We start from the raw sequence: 19,964 nt of genomic DNA, 5'->3' as shown, positions 1-19,964 counted from the left end.
ACATAAAAAACTTCTATTGTCACTGAGGTCTGCTGATTGCTCCAATGCATTGTAAGGTAGTCTGCGAATACGATCGTTCCTTGTCCGAGAGCACTATGACCTTAGGTGGGTATTCATTTATTCGAACCCATGGTGCGCGCGTATCGAAATCAGTGTCTAACAGGATTCCCGTTGCAAACCTTTCCCAGAATCGTATTTGCTCGTCACTAGTCTTGTCTCCGGTCATGATTATAACGAACTTATATTCGCTTAACGACGCGAGGCACTCGTTGCGCTCATCGGAGACTGGCGGGAATTCCGTAAGACTGCGTATCGGGATGAAGACTTCCTTGTTAGTAAATGTCGTACTAAACGCTTCCAGTAATTTCGACCACATGGTGCGATCGCACGTCATGGATATCATCTGTCCGGGTTCGTGTGCCATGCATAGATGTAAGAACTGTGTCGCCCATAGCGGACACTCTCTACGGAAGTTCTGTCTGGACACCAATTTGTGCATGTGGTCGATATACTCAGCACTGCCGATCACTAGAGGTTTGCCCGTCAATCGATTTGGTTTGTCCACCAACGCGACAACCTGGCGGTAACTACCATCCCTGAGCATATTACCATCGACCATCGTGTATTGATCCGTGTTCGTCAGTCCCAAATCAAAGCCCGTAAATCCATTCTCTAGTTTGTTATGGTAGCCCGGTACGTACATGTGTCCCAGGAGATGAACTTCATTTGTAGCTTTATCAGATGCATCGAAACGCTGCGATTGCAATCTAAACAATTCGGCATTGGGAGCATCGTGAACATTTGGCGATTCGCACACACTATCGTCGGGAAACATACGATCCATGTTTTTGGAATAGCTTTCTAATTGGACACCTGTATCTCGTATGTCTATATAACACGAAAATCCTAGAACACGTACATCTTAGATAAATACTTGCTTATTTTTTTTACAATAATTACACACACTGCATATCCACTCAAAAACTAGCCCGCATCTCGTAAAAATATGTTAGTATATACGAGTCTAAAACACCACTCGATACAGCTACGGAGTCTATAAGAGGGCAGCACTTTGCCGGTGTATATATATATATATTATTAGAGCGGCACGGAGGACGGCCCTCCATAGCCTCCAACCATTAAATCTCGAACTCGTTCGATTTCTAATTGATATTGTCAAATCCGATGCATTTGGCGGTCATTGTGTAATCAATTGAAACACTGTACGCACTGTCCAAGCATTTAAAAATGTCAACAACAATTACAATGGAAGACAAATGGCTATTGGTTAAGCTAGAATATCAACTAGGCACGTTCTATAATTTAAACACGCACACATACGTTCGATTGAACTTGAAAAAAACAGACAGTTCTTCATTCAGGTGCATGTTAGATTACTTCACGATCGATGACGAGAAAACCGTGCGGCCGATTGGCAGTTTTAACCAAGTGCCTAAATACGATTACAGTAGTATGGATGCACTGAGTGAATTGGTGTCAGACGTACACGATGATATATTCACCGATCCTAAACGAGTGAGCCAGAAGATTTCACAGTTCGTGATTGACGAACTGCTCGTTACAAACAACGATTCGTTTGGGACATACACTCTCCCTAAACGGGTGGAGTACATGAATATGCTTTGGCGCAACTTCAATCAACCAGAGGTGTACGGGGAGGACCTAATGGCGCATTCGAGGACGTTATCGATGTTCAAAGAAGTTTACGAAACCATGTGTCCTTTGGTGCAGTTTGAAGTTCCGAATATAGAAATCTTGAATGCGAAACTATGGGCTGTAGCCAAGATTCATATGGATCCAGGTCGAGATGTGGGCATAACGCTAGTCAACTACAAACATAACAAATACGTTAGACAATTTTTGAACAATTGTCGACCTACCAGCACGGGATTTACTGTCGACAGCGTCGAAAATGTCAACGACTTGTTTGAGCACAACCGTAGACCAATGTGTTTCATAGACCTCTACGCAATTCCTAGTCTAGACGAACCGATGGCTGATGACGATGAACAATGTACCAAATTCAACATCCGATACATCAAAACGATTGGCATTACCGAGATACAAAGTTTCGATTACACATACATGGATGCTATGGTGAAACTCGTGATGGATATGAATGAGTGCGAAGATGTTACGACATCTACGGTCCTGGGGCTTAATTGTACTGGTAAAGTGACAGAATCGGAATGTATTATGAAATTTGCTAACAGCAATGCGCTCCGCACGGTTACAAACTTTTTGAACAATCATGTGTTGATGTCAAACGGTGATCGATACGGACAATTTTATACACCCAGAGACAAACGGTTCATATTCATGCACGGCTCAGATTTCGAACCTCTGTTTTTTGGTCACAAAGGTGTATATTACACCAAAATAATAAAATTGGTCAAAGCGAAGTATGAGGAAATGGTACCATTCGCCAGCATGCTCGCACCCAAATGGAACGTTTGTGACGAAATACTCAATCGAGTATGCTTCATAGACCCCGCTGACCACTACAAAGAATTTTCAAAATCGAATGCGAAATTGCAGAACTGCACCCACATAATATCCCAAGGTGTCAAAGTTGACCTGTTGGCGCCTTTGGGTGATAAACGGACCATAGAAGGAATTATATGCAACATGGGACACGATGTTGTACACAACGCCCCTTACGACGTTGTGCGATGCGACGATCTGACGTACGCAGCTCTGCTCCCCATGGTCTTCATACCGCCAAATAGAGCGAAAGACAAGAAATTGGAATCGCGTTTAACACCAGCGATAATATGCACACCGCATAATGGACGAATAGTAGCATCTGGATCGCTGCGAGAAATTAAAGACATATACGCAAAATGTGGTCTCGCTACGACCAGAAGAGACGTGCAAAAGTATCTTGGTGAGAATGAAACTACGCTCGTCACCAATCAAGATCCCAGAATAGTTCGCGTGATGGAATTGTGTGTGTCACTTATGACACCACGCTTTGATAAGAAATTCAGATGCGCCGTGAAGGATATCACAGGAGAAACTATATCTATCGATACGCCCGAAAGCAGAACATGGGATGGAACACTTAAAGATTTCAACGGACCCTGTGACGACTTTGACAAATATACCATATGGCAACTGTTCAAAAAACAAGCCGTCGTGATGGGCCGCAAGCATTTCTCTCCAGACAATGGGAGTACGTGTTATGACTTTTCGAATTTCTACGCAACTTGTATTAAACATTTCAACCTAGACCCCAACGTGCACAGAGTGCTCCAAACTGGCGTAAAAAATCGAAAGTATGCTCCGAAGGCTAAATTGAACGTGGTGTCCCTAATCGGTCGAGCCAAACACGGTGACCCGGTATTATTTTATCTCACAAAATACGCCAGTGTCTGCATGTGTTTGCAAACTGTAGTGGCGAACGCCGATAGATCGATAATTTCAATTACGACCGATGGAATTACAGTGTGTGGTGTTAACAACTACAAGTTTAAACATTCGCCCAGTTTCCCAATGAAGATCGAGTATAAGTTCAAAAAGGGCACTGCCACCTACAAAGATGCCAACTCTTACATGGGTCGCGACTTACTTAGCGACGAACTGATAGCTAGAGGTGTAGTTGGAAAGGACCGAGCTGTGGGGTTCAAATCGATATTCGATCGGGCGTGCGAAAATGCCATGAAGATAGTGTCGAAGGAGGATATCGATGCACCGTTGGTCGAAGAATTCATGAGCACATTCGATTCGGTCGTGCCAGGCGAGACCATGTTTGAGGAGTTCAATCGCGATACGCAGTACTTTGGCAAGAACATGCCAGCATATTTTATAACAAATCAGTTTGTTGGAGACCGTTACTCGGTGCCGTCACAAAGCGATATGACCACGGTGACACCAATTAGTGATACTGTGGAATTGAACAAGACTACAGAACTGCTGTTGACCAAGATGAAACGAGTCAACGTAATGTTGGTATCCAGTCTCGATTTAGATCATTATAAGGACTACGTTGTAAACAAATTAACAGCATTAGAGGCGATAGTTAAGCCATTAGGTGAAAAAAATGGACTATCTATTGCTAACCATATCACTAAAATGAAATGGTATGCCATATCAGCATTCGTGCAACATATCAATCGGCAGAAAAATAACAGCGGACTCAAGGGGTGTCCATTAAAGCTCGCCAAAAATGTCAACAATATATCAGTTGATATTCGAACAAACGCAAGTAGACCAATTTGTGTCGGCATTAACCGATTATGTTGAAAAATGTAAGACCGAAATCGATGATAGTTGTGACGTACCCATGTGCACAACATGCTTAGTGCTGGAAGACACCGGAGCATGCAGGGATCTGTTCAATTTGGTATTCTTGTGCATGCCCATGACCGCTGTCACAATAATGACTGCGGGTACCATATTATACCAATTTTCTGGAAAATACGTGAATCCGCATGCGATAGAATACCATCTATTCGCGAGATGTTGCTTTCTGCACACAGAGACACCAAATCCCTCTGCAGAACGATATATTTCTGCAGCCAAACATTTCAGAATAAACGGTCAACTCAACGCTCACCACAAGGGACAACTCAAAGATTCGATTAAACAACTAGAACAATGTGATGGTGCGTGTGCCAAATTTAAGACAGTTGTCGAGAATATATCCGAGAACAGACGCAAGTGTACACGCAAGTCTGTTGTAGTCGATACCGTAACTGGCGATGTCGTTGATATTATAGATCTATGTGTCGACAAAATGAAGAATGTGAAAGTGAACCATTACAATCTACTCCGTGAGGCTCATAGTTACCTAACAGATGAAATTCTCACCGATGATGGCGATGCCGAAGATGGTGATATTGATGATACTGATGACGAACCGTTGGATGTTGAGAATATCAAACCGTGCATTATTAAGTCGTACGCTAGGTGTAAGATATGCGAGTTGACTATGTTCGAACCCAAAATTGACGAATGGTACTTAACAACGTTCGCTAGTGCTGCAGAATCCTTGATTAACAGCAACGATAAAACGGTAGCTGCGCTGGCAGCTAAAAGAACTGCATTTCCCATACCAGGGGTTACACACGAAGAAATCGCGTTCCACAAAGGATCTAAACTCTGCCTCTACAATGGATTGAAGAACTTGAAATTGTTAGAACAGTTTTGTGACAGTAATAGTTTCTGTGCTGGTAATATATCGAAATTGATTGTGACACATTTGAATCAAAGAAATTGTATGCCATGTTCACTATTATTATTATGTTCTTGGTCTCATGAAATAATGCATTCGAATATTAATTTACAATCTAATAATAATTGTAACTTTGTAGAACGATTGAGTACTTTAGCCAATACTGTATTACAACACCATGGGTTATAAATATGGTATACCGTCAATCCTGTGTATTGTCTTTATATATCTACAGTGTACGAATGCTCAAGATATGACCATCAAGCTATCTAAAGAGCACAATTACAGATGGATTTCGAGTGTCGAACTTGCTAAAATCGTCACATTTTCAGCGAAACAACGATTGGTGTTCGAAGTCAAAACTTTAGATCCCACACAATACACCAAAGTGTATGAAGGTGTTAAGAAAATATACCTACACATATCTGGAAATAACGCGGGTTTTGCTAAATTCATCAAATTCATAGACATTGGTGTTGCTCTATACAGATGTGACATCGATGCGCATCTCATGGGTCTCGACAATATAGAAGTATTGTACGATGGTCGCAAGTACTTTAATTTCGCCATAACCGACTCGAATATTCCAATGATATACGACATTAGCCAATATGGTACAGCTCAAGTTCGAGTCCCCACATCTAGACTGACCGATAATATCATTTTTGGAGGGTGTGTGCGTAAGTCTACGTTACAGCAACTCACAGAACCTATGGAAATAGACTTATATCAGTGCGGCGTCACCATTGGTATCCCATTCATTATAGGAACGTTTAAGGGTGACGAATTTAAATCGGAGCTAGTATCGACTAATTACGAATACATAACAATCGACGGTTCGATACAGAAAGGATTGGTCGTGGTCGACCTACCACCAGCTAATCGCGCACCCACAGTATTCAATGCGATTCACGGCATTGATAGAATACATATGATTGTTGAAGACGCGGGTCCTAGAATCGTAATCAACGCTGTAGCACAATACGCCAATACATCATCGAGTTATTCTATTAAACCAATATTGTGTACTATAGACGAGTTCGCATTTGTAAAAGACGGCTGTGCTACAACACCTGCAATTCCACCATTCCAAGAAATTACATCTGGACATTTGAGAACAACATTCAACAAAATAACTTTCGTGAAAAAAGGACAAATTTTAACCGGATCAGTTCAAGTCCAATGTAAATTCGTTCCATGTATGGGCTCAATGTGTAGATATGGTATGTGTTAGAGATCGCATTATTGTCGCGCCTGTGCATTTGTGTGTTAAAAAATATATATTAAAATGATTCAACTCTTTTTATATATCTGTTATTATAGGCATATCGTATAGTGATTATAGGTATTTTTACACCACATCTTAACAAAATGGGTATCAATTCTCGTGTATACGCAGCATTAGCGTTATCAACACTAATGTCTAGCGTGTTATCGTTGGGGACACTGACAGTGAAAACTCCTAGATACGACGTGATATCTAGAGAACGTAATACGTACTATGTGTTAGCTATAGTATCATCGCTAACTGGATCGTGCGCGTCAAACAATGAATTCAACCAAATCATCAACAGCCCGTACAATTTCGCATGCATATATTGCATCAATGGTGGCTGCGGGTCTTCTGTTCTCATGAATGTTAAATCCCCAGCATCTGACACGTGTACTGCTAGTTTAAGAATCGTTACTACACCACAGTTGGTAACAATGTCAAATAGATGCCCGGCTGTGGTCACGTTCATGATCGCTTCTGATAATACAGACATGTCTACGACCACAATTGTTGATAATACTATACTCGACATCAACGCCGAAATGGGTTTCGTTGAAAGACACCCTAAAACTACAGATGCTCCTACAACTGAAAAAGTAGAAGAGCCAACTACACCCAAAGTTGTAGAAGAGCCAACTACACCCAAAGTTGTAGAAGAGCCAACTACAACCAAAGTTGTAGAAGAACCAACTACACCCAAAGTTGTAGAAGAGCCAACTACACCCAAGGTTGTAGAAGAGCCAACTACACCCAAGGTTGTAGAAGAGCCAACTACACCCAAAGTTGTAGAAGAGCCAACTACACCCAAGGTTGTAGAAGAGATTGTTACAGTGACAAATGACGATGCTCAACCCACTGCAGCACCTAAACCTGTTACAGTAGTTAAGGATAATGATACCGTAACAAACGCTACAGACGCAGATAAAGTTAATGAATCTACGACACCACTTCTCAACGCAACTCAAGACTCACACGCTGAAGCTATTGAGACACCAATTGTAACCGATGCAGTTGTTCCAGAAACTGTTGCTCCAGAAACAGTTGTTCCAGAAACTGTTGCTCCAGAAGCAATCTCGCCAGCACCGCTTGGTCCCGAACCGATTGATACAGAAGATAGTTCCATAAACCCCAAGTTCAGACGTTAAAGTTTTCAGACTCAGATGAAACCGAACTATTTAATACGTATTACCGATCGTTACTTTATATATAGAAATTTGATTGTTTGTTATAAAATATATACAAACTTACAAGCTAGTTATAATTATTATATGTATGATGCATATCACAAAAGTCTGTAATTATGACGGACACTACCATGGATCTAACCTCCTACGTAATATTGTTAGGTGTTTCCTTATTACTGTGTGTGTGCACATTGGTGTTCACGGTATTGTCGACAATAGGGGTGTGAATCCCAGATTTATACAACAAGCGGCCGATAATGATGTCGTATTGTACGACTTCGCCACGAAATCTACCGTCTCGCCACAGAACCTACGGCTCGATCATTACACGATATACAAAGATACAATCACACAAGGTCTAGTGTCATCAACTAGTGGTATGGCGAGCTTATGCTTTGATGATATCAGACATAAGTATATAACCCTGGGTGATGATTACGACATGTGGTACGGACTGAAAGGTTGCTCGACATCACGCGGCAGTACTAAAGGCTTTTTTGGAATAGAGTGCGACTTTCCAAAATCACAAAGAGTTACATTTTTGAAATTTGACACACAAGGGCGGGTGATCGCCGGACGAGTGTTTACATGTAACGACTTCGAATCCTTCACTTCTGACTCAACAATCATGTTTCCAAATAATATGGTTGACAACATTCGACAAAATGCCGTAAATTTCACAGACTACAAACTATCCAGAGACGGCGTATCTTCGATACATACCCAAATCAAAGATGGGCTCTCGCAGTTGGATGTCACCGCATGCAATTCTGAAAATGTCGGAAACGTTGAGTACGATCATGTAGAATACGATAAAAGCACTGGAGACGTTGGGTTGATTGGGATACCCATACACTTGATCCTATACGCAGATTCACATGTCACATGTTCTGTAATAGCTTCTCATGACAATAATACCATATTGTTTTAATGTGTGTTGAAAAGTTCTGTACTGATTATAAAAGTTTGTTATATTTATAGTATTACACTATGTGTTGTATAAAATAAAACACTGAACATCGATATACTATATATACTGTTCTTTATCGATCGAATTTGAAACATGGATATTATCATATTGCGATCTGAGAAGGATAACTCGATTATGACCACGATTATGGATATCAAAGAAACGATCGATCTAGTTTCTAGTGTGGACAGTGACAAAATATGTCAGCACGAATGTTTTACAAAAATGCACGCATACTGTGCCACCAAGCTGAAATCTGTGGATAAGTATCAAGAATGTAGCTACCTGATGCTTATACGCAGATTCATGTACATGCAACTATACCACGTACTATCTCGCAAACTCAAAAAGGTTCTCATTAAGCCACCCACAGTGGAGATGTTCGTAGATTTGATGATAAGTGAAGTTCTAAATTACTGGCTTAGTAAAGATCACATGAGTGTAAAAGAAGAATTGGATCTATTATGGAAATATAGTATCAAATATTCGAGACTCGCTTCATACGTAACATTTCAAGGATGTTGTGCTCAGGAGCGTGGTACTAAACGCTGCCCGATATGCATTGCTAACTCACCACATTTCGGCATAGGTCAAGTGTATTCACCGTGTAGACATACCATAGTGGAGGATGAGCCGCATATGAATACAGACTTCAATAACAGTCAAGGAGATGGCTTAGTTTGTTCACATATATACGAAAAACAATATCAATCATTGAAGATTGAACAAAATCGGAGAAATATCATAAGGTGTCGAGCAGAGGAACTAAAACGTCAAACACTTGAAGATACAAATGAATCACATTCGTGATAAACTGAACTATTATAAAAAGAACTATGTATCAAATTATTTAGATACAATTATAAACCCAATCGATAATGAGTATCACAATGTTGTGCTTTATACTTATATTAGTTTTCGCTGCAAAAGCTATAAGTGCGCAAGATGACTCGGATCTTATTGTGCACTTCAACAGATCTACGTTTAAGGATAACGTTTTAGTTGTCGACAAATTGAACCCTGGACGATTTCTCACACAATTGACCATCAACAAATTGATAGAAGATGAAGTTACAATGGCACTTAAACCGTGGGAATACAAGCCCAGATTGTGTTGGACTCACACGGATTGGTGGAAAGCAGCTGTCACTTTTGACGGGACTGTAGGACACTGGGCATCTTCTTTGGGATTTCTAGTCACCGATTCAGCGACGCAAGAAACTAGATGTTTGCTACCTATAGTCCATAACGCATTTCGGGCTAATACTCCCATAACACCAAGTTTTAACCTGACGGAGTATATTCTATACATTTTTAACTCCGGTGAAGGATGGAATTACTTAAGACTTGGTACCAATGGGGGTGGTGATTCTGTACCGTATTCAATTTTTCAAATGGTACCTAGCTTACTACCAGATAACAAAATAGCCTTAAAAAATTGGTTTTTAAAAGATTCTATTAGAAATATGACATCTACACTGTACTTGGAGGAGCCAGATTGGGATCCCGAATGTATATATGCCTCCATGGCCCCAGTACCTCATTTCATCTATCATTGCACAGGAGACCCGTTGCAATATAAAAGTGGATTCCATTACACATGGCATTTGATTGGAGAGATGAAATTCTACCAAATTCGCGACGCATATGAAGGATATATCGGTCACGTTGGTGGACGAAATACTAGATATCTCAGGAAACCTTCTAGGGCGAATGTTGGAGGCGTATTAAGAGATCCTGTTGTAGTGGATGATATGGGTGTTTATAGATATATGAAGATGTAAAGAACATAAAATGCATGTGTTATATTTCAATAAAATTTATTATATATTATCAGCAATTTGTTATAATATAACAGTCATTATAAAAAATCTATACATACTGAAGTGAACAGTATACAAATACTCGAACACGTTCGATCTTACAATGTCTTCAATAACCGATGTTATAGTATCAGCACTAGAAGACGATATTGTTGTCGACAAAGACTTGCCCGTTCTACCACTATATGCGTGGATTCTGATCGGTTTAGCCATAGTAATATTGCTAACATATTGCATTCTTTGTTGCGGGTTCTGCAAATTTTGTAAATGTCTAAACAAATGTCTGGATCGGACGTTCAGATGCGACAAGCACGAGAGCTCGCCCGCGTAATGGAAGCACTTGATAATTACAGACCCATTGAATCAGACGTTTACGACCAGATGGAAAAGGAAAGTATCCTCACATTTACTCGTGCGACCGAATATCTCGGACGAGTCATGTATAACGAAGGGTGGGATTCGTTAGTGTCAAAAAACATCACTACCCTCAAGCAAACTATTGGCATCTTCAACGGTGTTAACAATTCTACCAACAGTAACGGTGACGACAGGTGATTGACGTTTGCATCCACTACCGTGGCAGTACACAGATGCACTCAAGATAACACTTTCAGGATTGCACAGATCCGGCTTAACAAAAACATAAATCACACATTGATTCTTACTGGCATCGACGTGAGTTTTCTTCCCGCAAACACCAATTAGATGCTGTGCTACTAGATACCTTTGTGAACTGAGTGGAAAACCTCTTTGACAGAAGAACGTGGGATTGTGTTCGCAAAAGTGTTCTTGCAACATTGGAATCATGTGTTCTGTTATTAAAGATGAATAATCTCCAGTGATTTCGTCAACACTCGCGTCTGAACTGGCGAATTTGTCTTCCAGTAGCGATCTATTTATGGACTCGTCTGTGAGCGACGTTATAGCTTCGCACTTCTCTGTATCTGTTACTGACACAATGTACATTTTTGTATCTGCATTAAATTTTGATGGTGCAACATGTTTTCTGTGTATTAGTCCAATCGATGGTTTCAGGTGATCCAGTGCACCGGATGCTCTGGTGATGATTGGTATCAGCGGTCTCACCAACTGGGTACCAGATCGTTTGGCGTTCAGTGGTAATCGCATCAATCCACCGATGTTTTTTGTATACATCGCTGTATCGAACGCGTCTAGTTCAATTAGACCACTCTTGCGACAAACGCATTGCAGCACGTCTATGATGTGGGTAACCACAATCGAGTCAGCGAGGACATATTCATCAAATTCGACAACGAATCGCAACCCGACTTTTTTTACGGTAGTACCAGCCTGAGGTATCGATTCGAACAGATAAAACTTAGCTGTCTCTCGGTCAACCTTCATTCCAACCAAATCGAATGTTTCAATGGCGCAATCTATAAGTCTCTCTCTGAACAACCATCTGTATGTCAGCAACTCATTTCCGCTCCTATCGATAGGTCTGTTGTAGAATCCCATAATAGTTTGCACATCCGTAATGTCGATATCGACAACGAGTCGATAGCACGGAACTCCCCTCTGAATCATTTCGTTGTATTCGTAGTTACAATTGGTTATGATTGCGGTACAAAGTTTCACAAATCTATCGAACGACGCTATAGTTCTATCCTTTAACATGAGACAGATCTGTCTATTCAACTCTTTATTATTGTGGAATGGAGCATCGAATTCGTCTGGCGATATTACCGCGACGCAGTTTCTGTGAACTTTGTCCGAGATTGTTGTCAGTAGAGGAACTGTCGATGCCGCACCCCAGGCTTCGTGAGACACCGTCGGTACGTGAGGTTCTCTAGAGAAGAAGTAGTTTACTGTCTTGATTTGACCATTGTACAGATATTTAGCAGGAGTGTTAGTTTTTAACAACTCTCCACCAATCCTGATCGCTCCAGCATTTTTGGCGACTCTCGAATTGATGGTTTGGAATATTTGCGAGGCGGTGTGACGTCTACCCAGCCCGTTCTTGACCGCTTCTGCGGTGGGAACGAACTTATACGAGTCGAGAGATTTGTACTCTTGTTTGTCGATCTGTTTATATTGCATGGTTTCGCTGTAATACGCACGAATGTCATCACGATATTCCGACTCGTATCGACTAATCATTTCACCAAACATGGCGACAACTCTATCCTTTTCAGCTTTGGCGCATTCGAGCAATGATTTGGCTGTTGGTAACTCCCTTGACAAACATCTATAAAAGCACATGTTTATGACCGTCGTACAAGCCATGCCTACAGTTTTAGCATTGCACGCTTCAAAGAGAATTGTACTTTTCTTGTGTAACATAGCCATGTCTCGCACAACCGAGCAACAAGCCTTTGTGTACGCAATTAGAGTGTCGCTGGTCTGCTGTACGCTCCAAAAATCCATGTTTCCGGATGGTGTCACCATGGTCACATAGTCCGTATTGAACGAGCTCGCTGGCTGAAACGACTTGGCGTGCTGAGAGTACACGATCCAGTCGTGCGCGCCTCCTTGTGAGAATTGTGTGATATTGTCGTTTATACATGCGGTTATGACCGCACCCCATCGCAATGGATTCAACTCGCAGTTAGTCGCGAAGTACTGCAAATTCTTGATTAATCCCAGATGTTTGGAAACAAAATTATTGTTCAACTTGAACTGTCCAGGGACTCGCACTCGATTTTTATACACCGGCAGTGACAGAAATGGGTACACGTACAGCTTATTCATACGATCAAATTCACTTCTCGATACCATGAATCTATCTTTGGCCAACTGTTCAAAGTCATCGATTATCACTGTATACAAGTGTTGAAACTTGACGTTCCGCGTATCGTTGAGTATCCCGAAACACTTCAGTCTAATGGGGTTTTTGACTGCAAATGTATGCATATCGCACATATTATCTGGTGATAAAAAAGAATATTGGTATGAATCACAATTACTAAAAGTGATTTGCTTTTTATCAACATCATCTTCGGGTTCGCGCACAATATTATTGAAAGGTACCATCAAACAATTCCAATATGGAGACGTGTCTTTCTCTTCTGACATATGTGCCATGTATGTCTCGATGCAGTCGATATCGTCATCAAAAGGGTCGACAGATTGATGACTCATCCTGGACGTTCGATACTGTAACTGTTGATAACAATGGTGGTAAATTTATATCTATCAACCCGTGCACAATCGAGTCTGATAACGAATCCACTATTGGTACGCCACTGATATCTTTAGATATGAGGAACTGTTACGTCTCAAACTGGAACACCAATCCCGATGACGATGATATCGATAATTCAGGCGCTGGTTCCGCTACCAATTCGTTCAAGAGTATGTTCGAAAACACAGAGCTGGACAGTGCATCTAAAGCAAAATATGATGTAGTGATTAAATATTTGAATGGATCATCAGACACTATAATTCCATCCTCAAAGTATAATAACCTAGTCAAATCGTGCGTTACAACACATGTTAATAGGAAAGCTAAAAGTGGTATATTGAATCAATTATACACCTTAGCAAAAGAAAGCGCAACTATTAATGATGGATCTGACGATGTGTCGTTACTGCGTGACTTACCTATAGTTACAGAAGCGTTGCCTAAAAAAAAGATGGACCAAAGGAAGTCGAAGCGAGTTAAAGTTGAAGCGAGTTAAGGCTGAAGCGACTATGGTTGTAGCATGTAGTATATAAACTATAATGTGTACACTTATAATCGACACTTAACCAAATGGTGAATTTCGCGAAAATGAAAGTTACTTATATAAATTTGTATGTATAAAATTGAACGTGTTCGAGGTTATGTGGTATATAAACTATAATTCACGCTGGTATCAGATTTTTTGTGTCAGTATCATTATTGTGCTGTTACAACTTTATATATATATTATATATACTGAAACATGGCTGATAAAATTACAATCGAACAATATCCATCAGACAATGAAGTTGTGATCGACCAATTTTCATCAGACGACGAGGCTATCGAATCCTTCATGAAAACGTATGTTTCACCAACACCAGTCGCTCGAAAACGCAAAGTTCACGCTGTTAAGTTCCACACATTCTCATCATCCGATGAAGACGATTGTAAAAAATCGGTCGTCGCTTGGAAGCCAAAAAAGAAGAAGTTGAAAGTTTCAAACGATAAGCCCGCCAAATTAAGTAAAGGTGTATTTAGTCAGACTAATTCGAAATTAGACTCCGTCATTGTAGCAACTATTGAACTCCCAGTCGACCTGGTGTTTCGACTTGGTGAACAATTGTGCAAGTATCTATGTGGCGAATACTTTGTTGATAAAAACGTAGCGTTAAAGCGTGCTAAGACGTGTTTGGATCTTGTGTACGCCGAATCTGAATTGGACGATTGCATAAAGAATGATACCGAGGCATTTACGAGATTTATACACATGACATCTACAACCAACGAAGATGTATGGTTGAAACTCAAGGACTTTTTTGTTGGATCGAGGTCTGCTGTCATGTTGGCTGGAGGTGGTAGGATCAATTCCGCTTTACACATCCCTAAATTTAAAATATCAGAAGGGGGAGGTGCTCATATTCCTGAAGCGGCACAGAATGCTGGTTTTTTTGGAGAAAAGGCTGCAGTGAGAATCCTCGGTTTAGAGCAATAGGGTCGCATGTGTTGGGAAAATATTGTTGGACAGTTGTCCCGTTGTTGGAGTGACACCGGATTTCGTGTTACTACAACGCGATAAACCACAGCCCGTACCCAATGCGAGACCTCCCGTCGGTGTGCGGCCCGCATGCAAACTATCGAAACTTCAGAAAGATTTCCGAAGGAGTGGATATGACTACATATATGGGTCGGAATGTTCGAAGATTAAGGGTGTGGTGGAGGTTAAGACTACGACAATCACATCTGCATTTCCAAACATGAACTCTAACAACGCATACGATTGGTTGAAGATTATGAAGGGTGATAAATGCGACGAATTGACAAGTAATAGGTGTACCAAACCACCGAGTTGGATGTCAGCTTCTCAATGCAGAGATGTACAGAGACAGATGAAAACATCGTGGCGAGTGTATGCTCCCAAAGATACTAACCACACTCTCACCAACTGTGATGATATCGGACAGTATTTAACCAAGTCGTTAAATAGCACCGGTTGCAATATTAGACTGTTTAATGGTCAAGTGCACCGCCAATTGTTCATTGAGATGGTGAGCGTAGCACAATTCATGGATCGTTCTGATACAATTAAAGGTGTACTATGCTATGTTCAATACAGAAATGAAGATGATTGATATTGATATGTTATATGTTTGATGTGAAAAATATTAAAATACTAAAATGAAAACTTATACATCATTGTTTGTATTATCTATGATCATACACAGCGTTTAGAAAACATGTCGTATAAATCTGTAACTGACTTTCGTGAAATTACGAATGGTATACAAGTAACATTCTTTCACGATGTGGAGATCAGACAAAGAAACGGTTGTTGCGCCGGTAGAAGGAACATTCCAAAATTCTTCGACGATTTATACAAACGTATCGGAGTTTTAACCAAGATGCTGACCAATGGTATTCATTTAACGGTAGTATCATCGTGCGACCCTATAGATTTCATAGAATACTTTGTTCAACAGACTGAGTCTGTTGACATCGATCTAACTCGCTTATTCTTCGTGGTGGACAAGAAGGCCCTTTATTGTAATGCGTACACTGTAAACGATTCGGATGTAGCTGGAATCAATTGTGCAGTACAAAAGGCTATTGTGATACATTTCAAGTCTCAACCTGTAAGATGGGATGACGTAACATTGTTCACCAAGGAGTTTCCGAGGCGGATATTTGTAGAAATACACTACGGAGCCGAAGGTGATCCATATGTGAAGTTTGAGCATATGGGGGGTGTAACCGATGAAGATACCGACATGTCCACTATGAAGGATCTGCTTAGATTATCATCAATCAAAACTGATATCGAGCATGCCAGAGATAACGATTATGTTTGATTGATTATGAACTAAAGACACTATAAATGAATCAAGATATACTGATTGTTCTTAACATGTTTATTACACATATGACTAGAAAATATGTACATAACAATAAAATGGTTATCAAATGACAATACCTATTGTATTTGTGTAAACGAATTCTACATCAAAGTTCATATCTTTCATATCGTCACTGAATTTATCACTTTGTGAAGATACGCAATCTTCATCACCATACACTGTAACCGACCCTCGGTTAGCACGATGTCGTTTAATCGTCTGTGTAGCCTTAGCTAAGTCTTTAACGCATACATACGTTTTGCAATTGTATGATAGTTCGTCTGTAGAGTAAGTTATTGTCACAGCACAAGCTCGGTCTTTTATAACAACATCACATTTGCCCGCACCGCACATAAATGACCCAGTTCCTTGGTCGGTGTTTAAGATGATGCGAGGACTGATCGGAGGTTCAATTTCGTATGGTGTTATACATGTAACGGACCCATCTGATATCGAGAATGTTAATGTCACGGCTGCCGTGATGCAAATGTTACCCCAATGCATCCAACGATCTAAGTTGGTGGTTATCACTGTAAACTTATCATAACCTTTCAGTGTCTTAGCAGTAAGTCTCTCATACGTCCACGTCTTCTTGGAAGGTTTTGTGGTTTTAACAGTTATTTCACCACTTTGTACGTTTCTCGATTGTATGTGGACATCTGGTATAACGATGTCGTTTAGTATATATATCCGAGGATTCTTGTTCATATGGTCCATATATTTAACGATTAATATGACTGCATCTTCGAATCGATCAATTTGTACATCATGATCAGACCCTTCGAGTTCCAACCAGCACGCATTAGCATATGTATCTCCCACAACTGGATACATTATTTGGGAGGGTCTCGTGCAATACGCAGAAACGTTTTATAAAAAAACTATATTATATATATGGAAGCGATTTCTAATAGTCAAACGTGTTAGATTTTATAAATGATTGGTACTCCAAACCATGGCTTTTGTTAGACGATTGAGCAAAAGGTTTAAGAGTCGGGTAATCGGCGAAGTCGATAGCAATGATGTTGTGGATTCGGTGGGTACATACAACACGATAGTAGAATCCTACAATAGTCGATTTTACGACATTAGTCGCGTTATGAACAAATTTCCACGCGATACACCCCAGTGTATTTATTTTAGATTGTATGGAGATAACGCCTTGCAATTCATACCAATTATCAAAAAAGTTGTCAAACATTACGACATATGGTGTTATGAAACCGAAAAACATGGTCAGGAGGTACACATGTATGGCGAATATGTACGATATAATTTAAGTTGGATAGCACTATACTTAATTATGATGAGCGACGATATCGATACTGTAGACAACATGGTTATGAAGCCGTTGCAGAAGCCTGTTAAAAACCACAAGGTCCCAACAGGCATTTGCGCTAAACGTTACGACTCTGTGTACAACGAGTTTGACGCGAAGGGTGTGGATGGTTATCTGGATAGGATGACGATAATAAGATTCGAGAGAGATGTCAAATTTGCACCAGAAGGTGTTGATGGGATGTATGTTCAGATCACGAAATACCCAGGATCTGTGGGCTCTACAACGTTCGAAACATTAACATTGATTTGTATGAGCAATAGTGCGATGACTATCTACAAGAACGCTGAACCAGAGACGGGTGAACGCTATATTGTCCCGCGTAAATTTTCTAAAGATAAGCGGATCGAAGATATAGTGTTTCTATTTTACGAGATATTCCAAGCGACTACGAAGAGATCATCTAACGAAAACGTCTGGAATGATCTTCAGTTATCAGTAGACAGATTTATGAAGACTTCGAATAGCCAGTTCGACTGGTCTAAAGGTCGAGAAAAACCTATTAGAGGTAACGACACTATCGAGTTCAACAAATTTCGCATCTACTCGGATAAGCGACATCTTAAATCTTTGCGAATTTAAAACTATTATATAAAAATATACCCATTTGTAGTCGCAATTAAGTTCGCTTAGAGTATAACATATTATTTTAAGAAAATGGGATGTTTTGTTAGCACGATTAGACATAAACTAAATGGACGGTACAGTTACGACATTAGCACGTCGGTTGAATGGGAAGAAGTCCCCGATTCGGACTGGTCGATGCAAAACTGTTCGCTTCTCAAATACGAACATGATAGCGAGATGTACGACGGAGGAGAGTTTCATTTATCAACTTATAGCGACGAAGAGTACTATAGTGAATTTTAAAAACATAGCACCAGAATTTGCGCGCTTCACATTTCGAGGAGAGTATGCTTGGATGTTATTCGCGTTAACCGCAAATGTGATCGATCATTATAAAATGTGGACTTACACCGATGCCCGCGGTACACTCAAGATTCACGTGTATGTAGAGGGTGTAAGACACCCTTTGAGATTAATAGGGCTAATGTTGGTTGTGATAATGGGTGATGCGGAATTGGTACGGACCAGTGTGAAGATGAAATTGATGAAGTCGACAGTTCACAAACATCGTATATCAAACGGTTCAACCGGAGTTAAATTCTACAATTCGAAACTTAATCCTGTACCATTAGATAACATAAAAGTCCCCATGCGTATGGTTGTAACAAGAGTCGACAATTCACCGTATCCTGTCGATATAATTAGCGGTATGTACATTCAGGTAGCCAGATCGACACCGGCAGATTCTAAAACTGATGTGCGCCAGTATTGGACGCTGATTTGTTTGAGTAACGAATCCATGAGAACGTACAGGTCCGACTATAACGACCCAAACTTACCATCTCACATAACACCTCACGGATTTGTCGCAGAAAACCACTTGTTACCATACGTTATAATGTCGTTTTATAACATGTTGAACGCAATTCCCTTCAATAGACGATTAAAGAAGAGCGGTTGGCGTAAACTGGAGACCTGTTGCACTAGACTAATGTCTATGAGCAACAATAAAATGAATGTAGCATTGCAGTCTACGGTACCCGGTACCAATCACAAAGACTTTATCGAATTTAATAAATTTCGAATGCGTAGAATTAGTGACTGATGAACTTCATGTACTTCCATTTCGTATTGTGAACTTTTTGTTATGTTGATATATTTTATTATACAAAGAAGAATTAGTCTTTTTACAATTTTGATACCATTTTTATTATACGTCAAATAAAATCATATAATATACAACTACATGTTTTTTCGTCTCGTATATATACACAAAAATAAAGGTCTGAGTTAAGAGCTCCGGTGGCGCAAGTGGTAGCGCGCCGTACTTATAATCAGTGACTGGCGTAAGGCATGCGGAGGTCGTGAGTTCGATCCTCACCCGGAGCAGATTTTTTTAATTTTTTTTTGACATCAGAATAGTTTCATAAAGTATTCAGCATTGTTACAAAACATACTGATAACAACGATAGCCAAAATGCACGTGTGTATGCATTACATCCTCCGGTAACAAACGTATCTATCGGTTCTATGGTATAAAATCTATACTCTCGCTGCGACTTATGTACGATGGATGATCTCGTGATGTTATCT

General features: G+C 40.3%; 1 non-coding gene across 1 annotated transcript; it reads left to right on the top strand.

Moving 5' to 3' along the window:
* The first annotated feature begins 19,667 nt into the window (after window positions 1-19,667).
* On the top strand, window positions 19,668-19,760 carry Trnai-uau (transfer RNA isoleucine (anticodon UAU)). The gene is made up of 2 exons: window positions 19,668-19,704; window positions 19,725-19,760. It is a non-coding gene; the product is annotated as a tRNA-Ile (tRNA).
* The last annotated feature ends 204 nt before the right edge of the window (window positions 19,761-19,964 follow it).

Source organism: Ostrea edulis, chromosome 8 (assembly GCF_947568905.1).
Source record: "Ostrea edulis chromosome 8, xbOstEdul1.1, whole genome shotgun sequence".
NCBI lineage: Eukaryota > Metazoa > Mollusca > Bivalvia > Ostreida > Ostreidae > Ostrea > Ostrea edulis.
This window is presented reverse-complemented; position numbering and strand designations above follow the sequence as displayed.